At 35.4% G+C, this 16,174-nt stretch overlaps 1 long non-coding RNA gene across 1 annotated transcript; it reads left to right on the top strand.

Moving 5' to 3' along the window:
* The first annotated feature begins 713 nt into the window (after positions 1–713).
* LOC149923333 (uncharacterized) lies at positions 714–15,970 on the top strand. The gene is made up of 3 exons (XR_016476962.1): positions 714–962; positions 3,727–3,890; positions 15,809–15,970. It is a non-coding gene; the product is annotated as an uncharacterized LOC149923333 (long non-coding RNA).
* The last annotated feature ends 204 nt before the right edge of the window (positions 15,971–16,174 follow it).

The following is a 16,174-nucleotide window of genomic DNA, read 5'->3' on the forward strand; positions in this document are numbered from 1 at the left end:
TCGAAGGGCCGACGAGTAAGTTTGACCCGGGGCCCCAGGAAACCTCTGCACGGCCCTGTTAATGGTATATTTACGGAATAAAAACGGTGCCTTTAACAATACACCCTTGTTACTTCATTTTCCAGATAAGCAAAACGTTTGAAAAGTTTTATAAAATAAATATATAAAAAATATAACCTTTTTACACTTGTAAACCTTCATAGCAGAAATAAAAAGGAGTAAAATAAAATTTTACCCATTTAATAAATTTAAAGGGGTAAATTTACTCTAAGGAACAAAACAGAAAAAGCCTATTTGTATACCCTTTTTTTAAGAGTGAGTGTCATTTCACACGGCTATCGAGGTTAGTACATAAAGCTCAAACGATATTTCCTTACTGCTAACGGAGTCATTTTGCACCGCCAAAGAGATAATTTTACACCTCTAAAGGTGTTGTTAAATTTATTTCAAATGCGTCATTTTATAACGCTATAGGGGTCATTTTACACATATAAAGGAGTTGTTTAATATCTTTAAAGGTATACTTTTCCTCTAATAAAGGCGTTATTTAATACTGCTAATGGTGTCAATTTACACCTCAAAAGGAGTTGTTGTAAAAGGCGTAATTTTAAAAGTACACCTATTTAAATACTGCAAAGGAGTAAGTTTACTCTCTAACATTGTGTCGTGTTACGACACAATTCTTCTTCGACTGGAGTGAGATACATTGGAATATTTTCCTTGAATAATTCGGTGATGGTGCTCCGTTCCATCAACAAACTTAAAAGAAAAATTTCGATAGCGTCGGTTCCCCTTTATGTAACAGGGTCATTTGGCTTTCCTGTAATAATGATAAAAGTCGTAGCGAAAATATATTTTTTAATGAAACCAAAAATAAATACCGTCCGGTCGTATTGCAACGTTACTTCAACCGCAAGCTACGTACTCCGAAAGTTTCGTTGTTGATGATAGGGAGGAATCAGGTAAATAAGTCTGGATTCTGTCAATTATAGATTCAAAATCCGCGTAAATGACGTAGGGAACCTAAAAATAAATGTGTTAAGCACGTGAATTCATGAATTATCGAAATTATTTCTTACCTTTTGGAGGCATTCAATTTTATCGAATTTCAAAACGGGATTTTTGTGTGGTATTTTGCAAATTGGGGGGTGTGAACGTTGCAGTTTTTCACGTGTTCATTATGGTTTCGTGCGCAGTTTTGTAAGCAATAACGACACGTAAATTTTCCCGTTATGGTTTGTGAAATGACTTAATAGTCGGCTAATATAAGTGATTAGGCAAAAATGTTGGTTTCCTTTTGACTAATGATTAAGGAGGTCTCTTTGCCGATCTTCGGGGGCTCTGTTTTCGCTTACCAGAAGAAGAAAAACTACTTTTTCATACCCGAAAACGTTGATAGACAGATTGTTTTTATTTAAAAAAAATTTAGGTTTAAAATGATTTAATTCGAAAGGAAAGGTAATGTCACTGCAGTCTTATTCTTTTTCAAACATCACGTTTTTATTCTGATTAACGCGATGGGAATTTGGAGGTTGTGGATTAAGTTTAGCAAGGACACGCCACAAGAAACACTATTGGTCTTTGGTTTTAATGTTTAATACTCCTTTGCCGGTATTATCGAGCTCAGGGGTAGATTGATATTCGTACCCCCGACTAGCGGTACGTACGCTTTATTATCGATTTGAAAAAAAACAAGATACGGTCTATTGTACAGCCACTGCCCATATCATGAAATTCCCCAATCGCTTGTGTTATTTGCTTCACACTGGATTCTTTTTGTCCTGGTATTACATCTGGGTTAAAGTGTTGCTTGGGTTTTGCACCGGAAATACGGTAATACCTCGACTTCCGCACCATCGTTCATTTCGCGTACGTATCTCACGCGAATAAATATGTTCTACTTTAAGCCCCGCTTCTTATTTGAGTAATTTTTAAAATATTTAATTAATGCCGGTTTTCATGTCAAAGTTAATATTTCGGGGTCTGTTTGGGTGGCTTACGGGGTAAACCGCGAAACGACGATAGCGTCCTCAAGAACAAAGACTTCTTCGATGTTTTGAAGAAGGTCGTCCGCCGATTGCGGCGTAGTTTTATTTTTTTTTTAAATTTGAGTTTCAATTTTTTCTAAAGACTGAAAAATAGAAAAAGATAAAGTTTTGGAAGCTGAATAGTTTCAAGGTACTGTATTGTCCGATTTCATTATCCCTTTAAAATAAAAAAAATATATATAATAAATTACCATAGATATTTTTTATTATTAATAGTAATAAGTGTACTTACATTGCTTTTACTTCGGTGTTTGGTTCGAGATTTCCTTCGATGGAGTTTCCGCGAGTCTTTTATCCGTGGTTTTATCCATATTTACTTCCATGTTTAACTCGATGTACGATTAATTCCAGTATTAAAAAAAACACGGATAAAATAACTTCGTACTAATTTATTTGTACGTAACTAGGCAAGGAATTTGTCTATTTGCCCACTACACGCTCGATACTAGAACTCAGCAACTAAGTTCGTCCTGAAATTGGATCCTCGACCGTACCGTACGCACGGGACTACTGTCCGAAAATTCACGGAATCCCGAGCGGAATCGTCTACAAAACCCAAAAATGAAATTCCCAGAAATTGCATACTTCTAACCCCTATTGTGTGTTGAACCAGTATTAAAGTTTAACCCCGTGATTGAAAGAAAGAGTTGAGCAGCAGGCATGGCAGGAGAGAGATAAGGATTAAAAAGGATTTAAGAAAAAATTCAAAGATGAATATTTCGTGGAACTCGATATAAGAATACGCGAGACTTAGTTTAAAATTTTGAGTACTTTCAGAGACTTTGCTGGGGTTCTATAAGTTTGCAATCACTTCATTGGACTTTGTCGGACTACGCCAGATTTCAGGGGTTAAAGAATTTTTTTTAGACTTCGCTAAAAAGATTTCGTCATTTTTTTAAAGACTTTGCTTGTAAAATTAAGATATTTTTAACGACTTCGCGAAATCTGGTGTACACATTTCGCGAGTGACTAGCCCCTCGCTCGGATACGTCGACTTTTAGGAGATCGTGAAGCTGTTGGGGGTTGTTTTGATAGCGGGAGTCTGGAGTGGCAGAAAGTGGGCTACTCTGATGAATTATTTTGTATCTTTGCGCAAAACTAATGCTACGTACAGGTTGAAGAAACGTATTTTAAATTTACATGTTGTTTAAAATTTACTTTTTAGAAAACTGTTTCGCGCATTCGGTACACGGAATCATTTGTACGGTCTAGCTGTTTATCGCAACTGGTAAAGAGCGGAGGTCTGACCCGATCTTTTAAACCCTCCGCTTTCATGCCTATAAATCTGATAGATGCTAGACTCTGAAATCCATATATGTGAGAGATTTTTATTTATAAAAAATCTATATATCCCACTGTAGATTTTGTAATATGATAAAATCTCAGAGACCCCTTAACGTTAACCAATATTTCCAGTATTATTCTGAATTTTTTTCGTGTTAACCGATATCTCCATTATTATTCATTGGTACATCTATTCAGCTCTAAAATATAATGTCTTTTATATGTAAGAAAAACACATTTGTTTTTGTATTTATTTTTTAAATTATAAATATGGAAACTCTTCTCCGAGAGTTTGCTTTATGATTTCTTCTAAAGCCAGAAAAGCTTCTAAATCATAGTTATTTAATTATTAATTTTTTCTTCGTTAAGTGATTTTATTTAATGACTTTTCTAGAGGTAGAAGAAGTGGGGGGTAAGGATGTCGATGCTTGAGGTGTTGAAGTGGGTGATACTGACGCGACCGTTGACGATGAGGTTGCTACGAAAGAAGTCGAAGGTGAAGATGTGAGAGAAGTGGAGAGCAATGGGATGGAGTTCATTGCCGAATAAAGCGTAGAGGTATGGACATATTCCTCCACAGTGATGGTCAAATCCATCTTCTCCAGCTTATTAAAAATCACATAATAATATGAATACACAGTTATTTTTGTAAAAAAAAGGTTTTCGAAAAATAATCATACTCATGATACCTGAATAATAACTTCGAAGGTTCTTAAATTGAAACTGGGTAAATCTGGGCGACCTGGAATTGGGCAAAAGGTTGCTGTATATTTTAAGACCGCCACTACTACTCTTTTGTCTAAAGGTGCCCTGTTTGCATGTTATAATTCAGAAGTCTGTATGACTTTGACTTACTCGGGACGAGCTTATATACTAGTCAAAAAGGGAAATTTGCAATTAGAAAAGTTTGATGCACAGTCCCGGACAAAAGTTTCCGGCCGATTTCATTTGGCCGCCATTTCGGTTCTGTTTGACATAGAGCTGCTTGATGGCTTGTTGGAAAGAATATGCCCACGAAATGTTTATGCACATTTATTACGGTCTCTCACGTGGAAAAATAATAGTAATTATACTTGCTAGGTCCGATTGACTCGCAATGTCACGCAGAATCCAAATCTGTTTTTGAATTTCTAAAAGGTTCAAAATTGCCAAAGGTATCAATAAATTAATAACTGTTTACAGCTGAACAAGTTGGCAAGCCAAAATATACCTCTCCTCGGAAGAATTGTACCTAGTGGTATAAATTTCTCGAGACGACCCTTAAAAACGTAATCCCGGTTCAATCCCGCCCGGTATAAAAATTTAATTTTAATTAAAATAATTCTGACGAAACAACCGAGTGTAACTTATTCAGAATAATATAAATTAAATAGTTACCACAGCGAGTTAGACGTATTAAAACAATGCACAATTGAATTTAACCCTATTTACAGAACAAGTTAATCAGATAAATATAATACTAAGCAAATTGTAATGAAAGAAATATCTACATAGGGTATTTGTATTTTTCTCGCTTATGAAATACTTGCCGCATCTTTAACGGTCATTTTATTTCAACACTCGCCCTTAATGAAGATACCGCAGATTAGCTATATTCGACATCTGGTTGACGTTGTGACACATACCGCATGAAAAAGACCAATACCGTCCAATTTCCCATATCATATAATGACTCGCACACCCAGGAAATCAATGACTGCATTAGGAATCGTATATGTCCAAATATCCACACCAATAGAAAATGTATTAACAAGAAGCGAAAAACTTACCATTCACAAAGCACAGAAAGCCACTTGACTAAACGACAGCTCGTATATCAATAAATGACCGTAGACTGAATAGTAAGGGCTCTTTATAAATAAAAACGAACGAACCCAATTGATGAACTGCATTAAACATCTTAATCAGTCGAGAAAACGTTTAAAATAAATAACGAAGTAATGATGACCCAGTTAAAAACCAGACCAACATAAGTGTAAGAGCACGATGTATACAACTCGATATTTTCTTCATAAATGAACTAATACGCTTGAAAACTAATATGCCAAATACACAAAAAATAAAAATATACCACTGGAAAAAAAGGAAAAAAATTACAAAAAACTAACGGGTTTAACCTTTTAACCATCTTATCTGCTGACCGCGCGTAAACAAGATTTTACCTTTAAATTTTCATACGAAAAAAATTTTGACTTTAAAAACTATTAATATACTCTTCCGCTTAAGCTGAACTTATAATTTTCTTTGAACCGTAACATGTATCGGTGGTGCTGTGGTAGAACACTCGCCTGTCATGCACGAGGGCTCGGGTTCGAATCCCGCCCGATGCGATCGCAAATTGATACTAAGAAGAATACCGTAAACAATTGTTGGACACCCTGCCATTTGGACGTTAAGACGTTTATCGTGACCCTCAGCACTCTGTCCGTCCGAAAAGTCAATAAGAAGAAGTTGGAGAGAAAACACCCATACATACTTAACGCATACACAACAAACTCATTACCCACAACCGCCATAACAAAAACTTAACGTGGAAGGAGGCGTTCAAGTAGGAAAACCAATTGGGTTCAAGACCACATTATTTGTCCTACATCTTGAGTAGTCAGCTTTAAATAAAAGAACTAAATTGGATTATGACCACCGGCCGTTAAAATTTAAGAACTAAATATGGTTACGAACAGAGTTCAAATGAAAGTTTATTTACACTCTAACAACCAATGACAATTTCTTATAAATGCAATACAATACAAACATGGAGGAATTTCCATCGTTTTTTTTTACTATACTACTTTGCGGCACGTTTTTCAACAACTTCTCGATTGTGATAGGCTCGAAAAAAAGTTCAATTTTAGATCACGCCACGCATTTTGTACCGCCTCCAGATGGTGTTGGACATTCCTTACGTTTGTATGGTGAATAGCACGAACCATTTCTGCCTATAGATTTTCTATGGGGTTCATAGCATACCCTTTGGCAGGGCAATTCATAATCTAAATAGAAGAACAAAAGATTCGTTATTTGAAAACTTCATTATATTTACACCTAAAAACACAAAATGTTTCGCTGTTCGAAATGACATCACTGACCCAATTTAATCAACTTTACCATCTCGCCGACTGTTCGCTCGCTGGCCAAAGTTTAATTCTAGATATGTGATCTTAAAAATTTACCCTAAAGCTGAAATGAGTGCGAAGCCTTTCCAATATTTCTGCCGTGGCTCTCGCCTTGTGGATTGGCGCTCAGTCGTGCATAAAATCGAAATTGCCGTTTTAAAACCTCTCCAATACGCTTGGGAAGTAATCATTTTTCAAGAGCTCAATATAACGACGGGCTGTAAGTAGGACCTTTGTAAGGAGTAATCTGAGCGGTAGGATTGCCGGTCAGAAAGAAAGGATAATAAACCGCCAAGGGAGGCCGGAATTTGCTACCGCTAACCTAGACTGGACACCTGAACAATGGCATCGGGTCGGTCTTCAGTGACGAAAAATCGTTCGTTGTGGGGCATAACGGCAAGGTAATCCGATGTGCCTATTCATTTGAACTATACTGTATGATAATGTTTTTCCGAAGTGGAACGCAGCGGACGATTTTCGGTTCGGGGCTGGCTCTAAGGGGAGAGTTCTGGTTGCCTGGTTCACGTAAATGGACGACGGTAGACCGGTTTCGTCCTATTTGGGACTCGTCAGTACCGTGCGGGAAATCTGGCTTGCGACTATAACACCGAAAAGAGAAACTAAGCTTAAACATTTTCAATTTAAAAACGAGTTGCAAAGCAACGGAAATACGATTAGGGGAAGTGGTGGAGGTAAGTATATACGCAATGTTTAGTTAAAAGGAACCACATATGGACTGCAATCCTTTACAATGCAGTCCATAGGTGGTTTTTAAACGTATATTATTATTATTATTTTGGTCAATAAAATAAATTACAATTGACAAAAACAAATACCCCTTTTCGGTACGTCAATGTCTAAGAGGAGGGCGGTTGTACTCTGATTGGTTGTTTGTACATGCGATCTTAGTGGAACGTTTTACTAAAACGCATTGCGCAAATAAATTTTTAATTTGAGTGTAATCGATTAAAAATTGTTTTTATAACTTTTTGTGGATTTGCAATTTTAAGTAAAAAGCCTCAGTCTTCCTAATAGGGTTTACATTCAAGGTTGTTGGGTAGATAGACAACGCCGACAGAATTCGTTGAAACCTGACGTTTGAAATTAGCTCCTCTCTTGTATATTATTATAGGTTGGTTGATTGCCTTGCTAAATCTACGTTTAGGAGCATAATTATGTTGTGCCAACCAAGAGTGCTCAGCTAAGACAGAATATTACGTACTAGGCAACAATAAACTACTTCTATTTCAATTAAAAAACGCCAAAAGGAGGAAAAGTCAAGGGAAAATAAAAAATACAATCATATGTGGCTCTCATCGGACTTTATCATCTCTTATCAATTGTGCAATCGGGAATCTCGGGCAGCTCGATCAAGAAATCACAACGCCGACAGAATTCGTTGAAACCTGACGTTTGAAATAATCTCCTCTCTTGTTTATTATTATAGGTTGGTACTGTGTTAGGAACCTGACATTTTTTGGGGTGAAATAAGGGGTATGTTAGGGGATACGAGCTGCCTATAGTAAAGCAGACGACGGTGTTATTTGTTCTTTTCGCCAAGCGGGCCGAGGAGAGCCAGATGGTGGCGTCATCTACTAGCGGGAAGGCGCGCTGTAAATATTTGTTCTACTAATTTCGTTGCGGGAGGTATCCCGATGGAGTTTAAAGATAAGATAAAGATTAGATAAGGGAGGGATATAAAGAGAGTTCCCGGGGCAGAGAGCACAGCAGTTTTTTTGGGACGACAGAGTCAAGAAGGTCAGAGTAAACGGTGGGCGAGGGCAGCGGGCCCAAGTCGAAGTTGTACAAACGCGAGAAGTGCGTGCGGAGTCGTGTCCCTCAAGAAAGGACTGTGCAGTGCGGTATTGTGACTACAAAGACTGTGTTCACAAAAGTAATTGTGCGCGGAAGTACAAGAAGTCCAGCCAGAAGTTGGCGGTAATTGTATCAACACTTTTTGTTCTTTTTTTGCATTATTTTGTATTAGTATTTTGAAGTGTATAGGGGATAATAGTGGCTTATATCAGGCCCTCGTTATATGATTATTTTTGCGACGCCCTTGAATTATTAAGCTCGACCCCGTAGATTCAGATATTTGAAACCGCTAACCACATGGTAGGTTCCCCAAACATTTTTTCAAGAGAAACCATCGGTCCGACCCATAATTTAGTAAGTAATCTTCCGATCAGAAATCTGTGTCTCCCAGTACCAGATCCCTTGAATTATTATCAAATCTGAGTCTCCCAGTACCGGATCCCTTGATTTATTGTAGTATCAAAGCTGTGTCTTCCAGAACCAGTCCTCCCGTAACTTTAATTGAACACTTGGCCCCTCTAGAACAGTAAGCTAGCGTCCCAGTTGTATTTCTTAAAAGTGTATTGAATTAGATTAAGTTGAACTTCGATTTACAATAAACTCCATTATCATTGCATTGGTTGTGTTTCCTCAATTCGTTTACACTTGGTACCAAAAACGGCAACTCGGGCAATTCGAGCCTCAAATAAATGTGATGTACACGATGCCAAAGCAAGCCTAAAAACTCGCTTTGCCTTTATTGGCGTGGTATGCTCTATTAAAGCCTTAAACTTGCAACCCCCTCGTTCGTAATTGTACCCGTTTTCGGCCACGAACACGGAAGCGTCCTTATAACTGTTAAAATTTTATTTAATCTTATTTTTACTTTTATATCATTACCTACCTACGAATTCTGCCTGGCAACTCTAAATTAAATGTATAACCCAAAATGGGTCGATCTACTCGCTCTAAAAAAGCAAAAAAATCCATTAAACAATACTGGCCTAGCAAGTGATGATGATTTTGATACGTCTGACTCAGAAGAAGTTACAAAAAATTCAGTCCTTCGCGAACTTAAAACTATATCCTCCAAAATTGATGTCCTCAGTAAAAGTCGAATAAGCTTTAATGCAAAACTAGATAAATTAACTGAAAAACAATTAGCAATCAAAACCACATTAAGTCAAATACAGGGAAAAGTAGATAAAATTGATCCAATTAAAAGTGGAATTGCAGATTTAGAAGACAAAGTAGATAAGGTCTTATCAACAGCTAAAGAACTTAGAAGTTGTCATCCGACGTAAAAACCTTCTAATACGCGGTCTTCAAGACAATGAACTTGAAGACCGTAACCAATTGAGCGACTCAGTCTCTTAACTTTTAATAAGTAACTTAGAGATAACTACCAAAGTTAAACCAAATCAAGTATATCGCAGGGGTGCATTTCTAGCAGGAAAGAATAGACCTATTATATTCCAAGCTGAAACATATGACCAAAAAATGTCCCTACTTAAGAACAACACCAAACTGAAAGGAACTAATATCTACGTAGAACAAGACTACACCCGCTATAAATAAAGATTGTTTGGTAAAAACAAATTACCAGAGCGTCTCAAATAGGTTGCAACTAATTAAATTATTATCGCAAAGACATCTATAGATTAGATTTTGCAACCAAGAAAATGAAAAAAAAAATGAAAATCTAACTTTAATTACTCCATTAGTAGGAATTTTTATTTGTTTTGTCAAATGATTGATATACAGGGTCTTTTTTTTTTGCTCGGAAAAGTGTTTTTTTTTTCAAAAACTATTTATAGTACCGATTTCAAATTTGGAAGGTCAATTCTCTATACCGGGGGACATCAGTTTGAGAAATTTGAGCGTTTTCGGTAATGTTTTTCACCAATTTTGAAAAATTATTTTTCGACCACTAGGTGCGAGATAAAAAATTTCTATTATAAAGTTGTAGGCCGTCATCGAAAACCCTTAAAAATTGTTCACTCGACGAAAAACAACTTATTTATCAGTGAAAATTCGAGCTTGAAAAATTTACAAGTTGGTGAAGCCAAATTACGATTGTTTGAAACGATAATTGAAAAGGGAACAAGTCTAATACAAACGTAGTAGAGTTTTCACACTTGAAAAAATGTACACGTTTGGTTTTTAAATGCAGATATTTTATTCACATAAATTTTTACAAAACATTTTCAATAATATCACCATTGGCTGCAACACAGGTTTGTGCGCGGACAATTAAGTTCTCAAACGCTTTCTCTACCATTTCTGGTGTGACGTCTCGGCAAGCACTGATTATTCGTCTAATGAGTTCCTCCCTAGTTTCAATGGGCGTGGCGTATACCTTTGCTTTAACGAATCCCCAGAGAAAATAATCCAGCGGTGTTAGGTCAGGTGACCTTGCTGGCCAATGCACTGGACCATTTCTCCCTATCCACCTTTCAGGAAACTCGTTGTTGAGGTGCTCAGTTACTTGCCGGGAAAAATGCGGAGGGGCGCCATCTTGCTGAAACCACAACTGACGTCTTTCAGCCAATGGAAGGTCGTCGATTGCGTCACTCAGTTCGTTCTGTAAAAATGTAAATACCTTTGGCCGTTGAGGTTCGTCGGCAGGAAAAAGGGACCAATCAAACGGTTTCCAACAAGTCCAACCCAAACATTGACCCGTTCAAATTGAACCTGGTGATGATATTCAAAACCCCAATGTGGGTTGATGTCAGACCAAAGATGGCTGTTTTGATGATTAAAGGGCCCCATCTCTAGAAAATGACGCTTCGTCGGAGAACAAAACATGGCGCAAAAATTGTCTCTCTTCTTGGACAGCATTTAGTAACCAGTTGCTAAATTCATAACGTCTTTGATGGTCTCCGTCAATTAGTCCTTGGTGGAGCGTAGCTCTGTATGGGTGATAGCGATTCTTACGAAGAATTTTCCACACACGATTTGCAGAACAACCCAAATCAGCAGCGGCGTTAGCGCAACTGTGGCGAGGATATGCCACAAAGTACGCGAGTACATTGTTCTCGAAGTCTAAATCCGGTTGACCCAATCCGTGAAACCTAGGTTGCACGTTACCAAATTGATTGAAATCGTGAATTGCTCGTCTTACTGTATTTACAGATAGTGCTCCATTTGGATGTCTTTCTGCGAAGATTTCAGTCACTCTTCTAAGGTTTTGCGCTGCTTCTCCATAGTAAATGGCAACTATCTCGGTACGCTCAGCTACTGAATAACGAGGCATTGTTCGAAATATTATCAAACACTGATAATAATCTCCCAAAGTTTTCCTTTAAATACCCAATGCATGTTTAGGATTGACCTATAGCCTCGTGTTTTTTAAATCCGGTCGTTTTTTTAACCAAAGTTTCAACTGGATTAGGTAATTCGGTTTCAATTATCGTTTCAAACAATCGTAATTTGGCTTCACCAACTTGTAAATTTTTCAAGCTCGAATTTTCACTGATAAATAAATTGTTTTTCGTCGAGTGAACAATTTTTAAGGGTTTTCGATGACGGCCTACAACTTTATAATAGAAATTTTTTATCTCGCACCTAGTGGTCGAAAAATAATTTTTCAAAATTGGTGAAAAACATTACCGAAAACGCTCAAATTTCTCAAACTGTTGTCCCCCGGTATAGAGAATTGACCTTCCAAATTTGAAATCGGTACTATAAATAGTTTTTGAAAAAAAACACTTTTCCGAGCAAAAAAAAAGACCCTGTAGTATATAAAAACATACGTAGTACTAATGCAAATTTTGCTAATTTTTATTCTACTTGTTGTACCGAGTTTTGCTTCGAAGTTGACGTGTTTGCCCTAGTTGAAACGCGGTACCCAAAAAACTTTGCAGATTATCCTATTTATACATTTGTTGGTAATGGTCGTGAGTCTGATCGGGGTGGAGGTATGGTTTTTTTTTGTTAAAAATAACATGCATTTTGAAATAATAGAAAAAGCATGCATATTAACGGAAAGTTGTGAAATCTTTTCTATTAAAATTGGAAATATATATATCTGTGTCTTATATCGATGTCATAATAGTTTTGCTAATTTTATTGATACTTTTGAAGAAGTTCTCAAACATCTAGGTACACCAAACAGTGCAATGAGCTTTAACCCTACTCTCGGACTTTCATCGCGTGTTGGAATGATGAAAGTCCGAGAGTAGGGTTAAAGCTCATTGCCCAATGGTAGAAATATTTTTGGTTTTGTATTAGTGTTAAGGAATCACTTGTAACAGTCACTCGCTGAAGAAGGACCACGGTCCGAAAGCACCGAATAAAATAAAGTTTTTTTCTAAGTCATGAAGTAGCAGCTTTTTTAAAATTTAACAATTTATAATAAACCATGGCTAAAAGTTTTAATATTTATAATCTTATAAAAAATGCAAGAGCAAAATGTTTAGGACAACTCTATTAAATTCCCGAAATAATCCAAGGAAAACATGGAATTTAGTAAACATTATTATAAATATATAGAAACTTCTCCGAATACTTTAATCCTGATATAACGGTTGACGAAAATCAAAATAAAGAAAATTATATACATATAAATCCATTATGTAACTCCATGTTCGTCGAAGACACCTCGAGTAATGAAATCTAAGAAATAATAGGCAGCCTTAAAACGAATTAATCCGTGTTTTGACGATATAAGCCCTAAAATTATTAAAAGGGTCTCGCAAATCGGTCATTATCAACTTATCTTTTAGCAACGGTATTTATCCTACGTTGCTTAAAAAATCGATAATCATTCCAATTTTCAAAAAAGGTGACCGCTCCAACCCGAAAAATTATAGACCAATAACTTTACTATCTATTTTCTCCAAAATATTCGACAAATGTTTTTATAAACGCCTACTAAAATTCTGCACTAAATTTAATTTAGTATCCAATAAGCAGTTTGGCTTTAGAGCGAATTCGGGTGTGGAGTCGGCTCTCTCTAAAGTGTATAAAAAAATAATCGATTGGCTAGACAATGGTGAATACGGAATTGGAGTTTTTTGAGATCTTAAAAAACCGTTCGACTATGTTGACCATAAACGACTTTTAAGAAAACTACAATTATTAGGCGTACGAGGAAAGAGCCAGGACTGGATTCTATTATATTTACACGACCGAAAATGCCAAACTAAATTCCACAATTCCCTTTCTAATGATTTTCGGGGGTACCTCGTATTCGGTGGTAAATAGACTTGCTAGCGCGGTCGGTGCTATTTACCACGGAAAAAATGATGCCCCGATTTTCGGTGGTAAATAGGCTGCTTCTTAATCAATGTTATCATCTTTCACTTCGGGGGACCTAACCTAACCTAACCTAACCCCCGATTGTCGGGGGTAAATAGACACAGGCTATTCGCCACCGAAAATCGGGGGTAAATAGACACGCCGTTGATCTTTAGCCCTTACTAAAACAACGGTGCTATGTTAAGTTTGTGGACTTTTCACACGTTAACACTATTATAAAATTTTCTAATTATTTTAATATTGAACCTTAAATTTTGACCTATTTTAATTCCATTTTTAGTTTTTTACTATTTATATAATAATTAGTCAAATAGTAATTGGACTTTGTAACAACAACATGATGTTACCATAATTTAGCATATTGAAAGAACTTCACCATCATCAATTCTATTATCAATATAATAGAATATAATATTGAAGCTTACATTAATAATTAATCCAGTTTTAAGCCCCAAATATTTAATGTACATGTACCATTCTAACTTAACAAATGTGTTTTAAGGCTTTACTTTTAACCTTCATTATTATTAGATTTCGTTAATAATTATTTAAAGAAACAAGTTCTAACTTTAAACCTCAAAGAAATTATGTACTCCAATTCCAACTTTCAAAGACCAAGTTATAACTTCTAAAAGGTCCTGAAGATCTAAGGCTTAGAAGTAACTGTTGAATGCAAATTAACTCTAATGATAATTCATTTATACATCGGATATTTTTCACAAAATGAAGTAGAATATGTGAAATTACCATTAAACAAAATCTTTCAATTAACATCTGAAACTTTTCCTATTTGTCCGTTGTAGGGACTAGCTAGTTTGTTACTTTGATAGGCAAGATGGCGGGAAACGAAAATGAAACCAAAAGTTTAGCTGACGAGTGACGACAAAATTTTCTATACCACTTTGTGTGCAGAAAATAACCCAAGTTGGGCACGTGCAATAACCCAATAGCATTTAGTGAAACAAGACTACTCAATTAAGTTGTAATAAACCGAATTGGGTCAAAAGTGACTCAAAATGGGTAAAAAAATATTTTACCCAATTTTTTTACCCAACCTTTTTTAGAGTGTAGGATTCAGAAATGGCTTTTGGATAATTTCCTAGAATTAAACTTAGACAAAACTGTATACATGAAATTTCATAATATAAATAAAAAACGACCACCTACGCTCAATATATCTATAGGTAATACAACACTAAACGAGGTCGATAAATATAAATACCTTGGACTTTGGTTCGATCCATCATTAAAATGGAATACCCATACCGACTATGTTGCTAAAACAATTGCCTGCAATATCTCAAAAATTAATAAATGCAAACAGTTTTTTACTACTACTCTCAAATAACAACTATACTTTAGTCTAATATATTCAATTATTAAGTTTTGTATTCCCATTTGGGGAAATACATCTGAAACTAATTTAAACAGAATTTTCTTACTACAAAAACGTATGTTACGCGTTATTGACAACAAAATGTATAGAGACACTACAGGTCCGATCTTTCAAATGTACAATCTATTTAATATCTGAGAAACTGTTCTCTATTTCTCATTAATATTTATTTTTAAATCAATTGTAAAAACCTTTTATAACCAATTTACTCTTAGTAAATTAGCGAAATTTTTCACTGGAAATCAATGTATTATATAGAAACTCCCTTTGCAAAAAACAGCTTCAAACTAAATTATATATTCTGTAAAAGAACGAGTTTATTTAACAAACTTTATTGCGCCAACCAATATTGGATTAAATAATTTTAAAAAAGCCGCGCGATAATTTATTAAGAAAGCCCCGGTTTTATTATAGATAAGTAAAAACCAACCACATATATAAAATTGTATATTATTTGATTAGGTCCTCTACTATTATAATTTTTTAATAATTATTATTTCTTTGTTCTGCGTTGTTGTAAATCAATTTTTCTAATGTATTTTCTTTTGCTACGATAATATGAAAATATGAAGTTTAATGTTTTTCGGTGCTACGGCATAAAAGTCGCCTCGCGACTTAGCCAATTAACAATTGTTAGACTCAATTTTCACTAAAGCCAACTAAAGTTATTATTATTATTATTATTAAACATGAACTAATTCGTAACTAAAATGTATTGATTTTAAAGGGAGGTATATGGACACAATAGTATTTTGGTTTATAAAACGTACACGTTTAAATTAAACATAAAAGTTGGTAAATTTTATTTCCCATTAATTTGAATTGAATCACATCACATTAAATTATAAAATAAATAGTGCAGATTATAAATATACAAAAGTTAATATAGTTCTATTTTCCGAAATTAATAGTTGGTGAAAACATACCATGTCTTCGAAAAAGTGAAATTTATTGCAGAGGTCAATTTTCCGTTGCCTACAAATTACCTTCATTGCAAGTGGGTGAAAATGTCCGTTATGAAATACTGACAGAAAAGTATAAGAAAATAAAGGATACAGAAATTAACAATATTATTGTTTATGATCTTATAGATAAACACTCTTTGTACGTATAAATCGCATTCTATTGATTAATTATAATTAATAATACATATTTATTTATATTAAAAATATTGCGTTAACAGGTACCCACCATCTGATGTAATTGTTGCTGCGAAATTGTGCCATGAGTCTCCACAACTTGGTTCTATGGTAAAAACCAACATCTGTTAATTTATT

Source organism: Leiobunum rupestre, chromosome 10 (genome assembly GCF_980474605.1).
Source record: "Leiobunum rupestre chromosome 10, qqLeiRupe1.1.hap1, whole genome shotgun sequence".
NCBI classification, from domain to species: domain Eukaryota; kingdom Metazoa; phylum Arthropoda; class Arachnida; order Opiliones; family Sclerosomatidae; genus Leiobunum; species Leiobunum rupestre.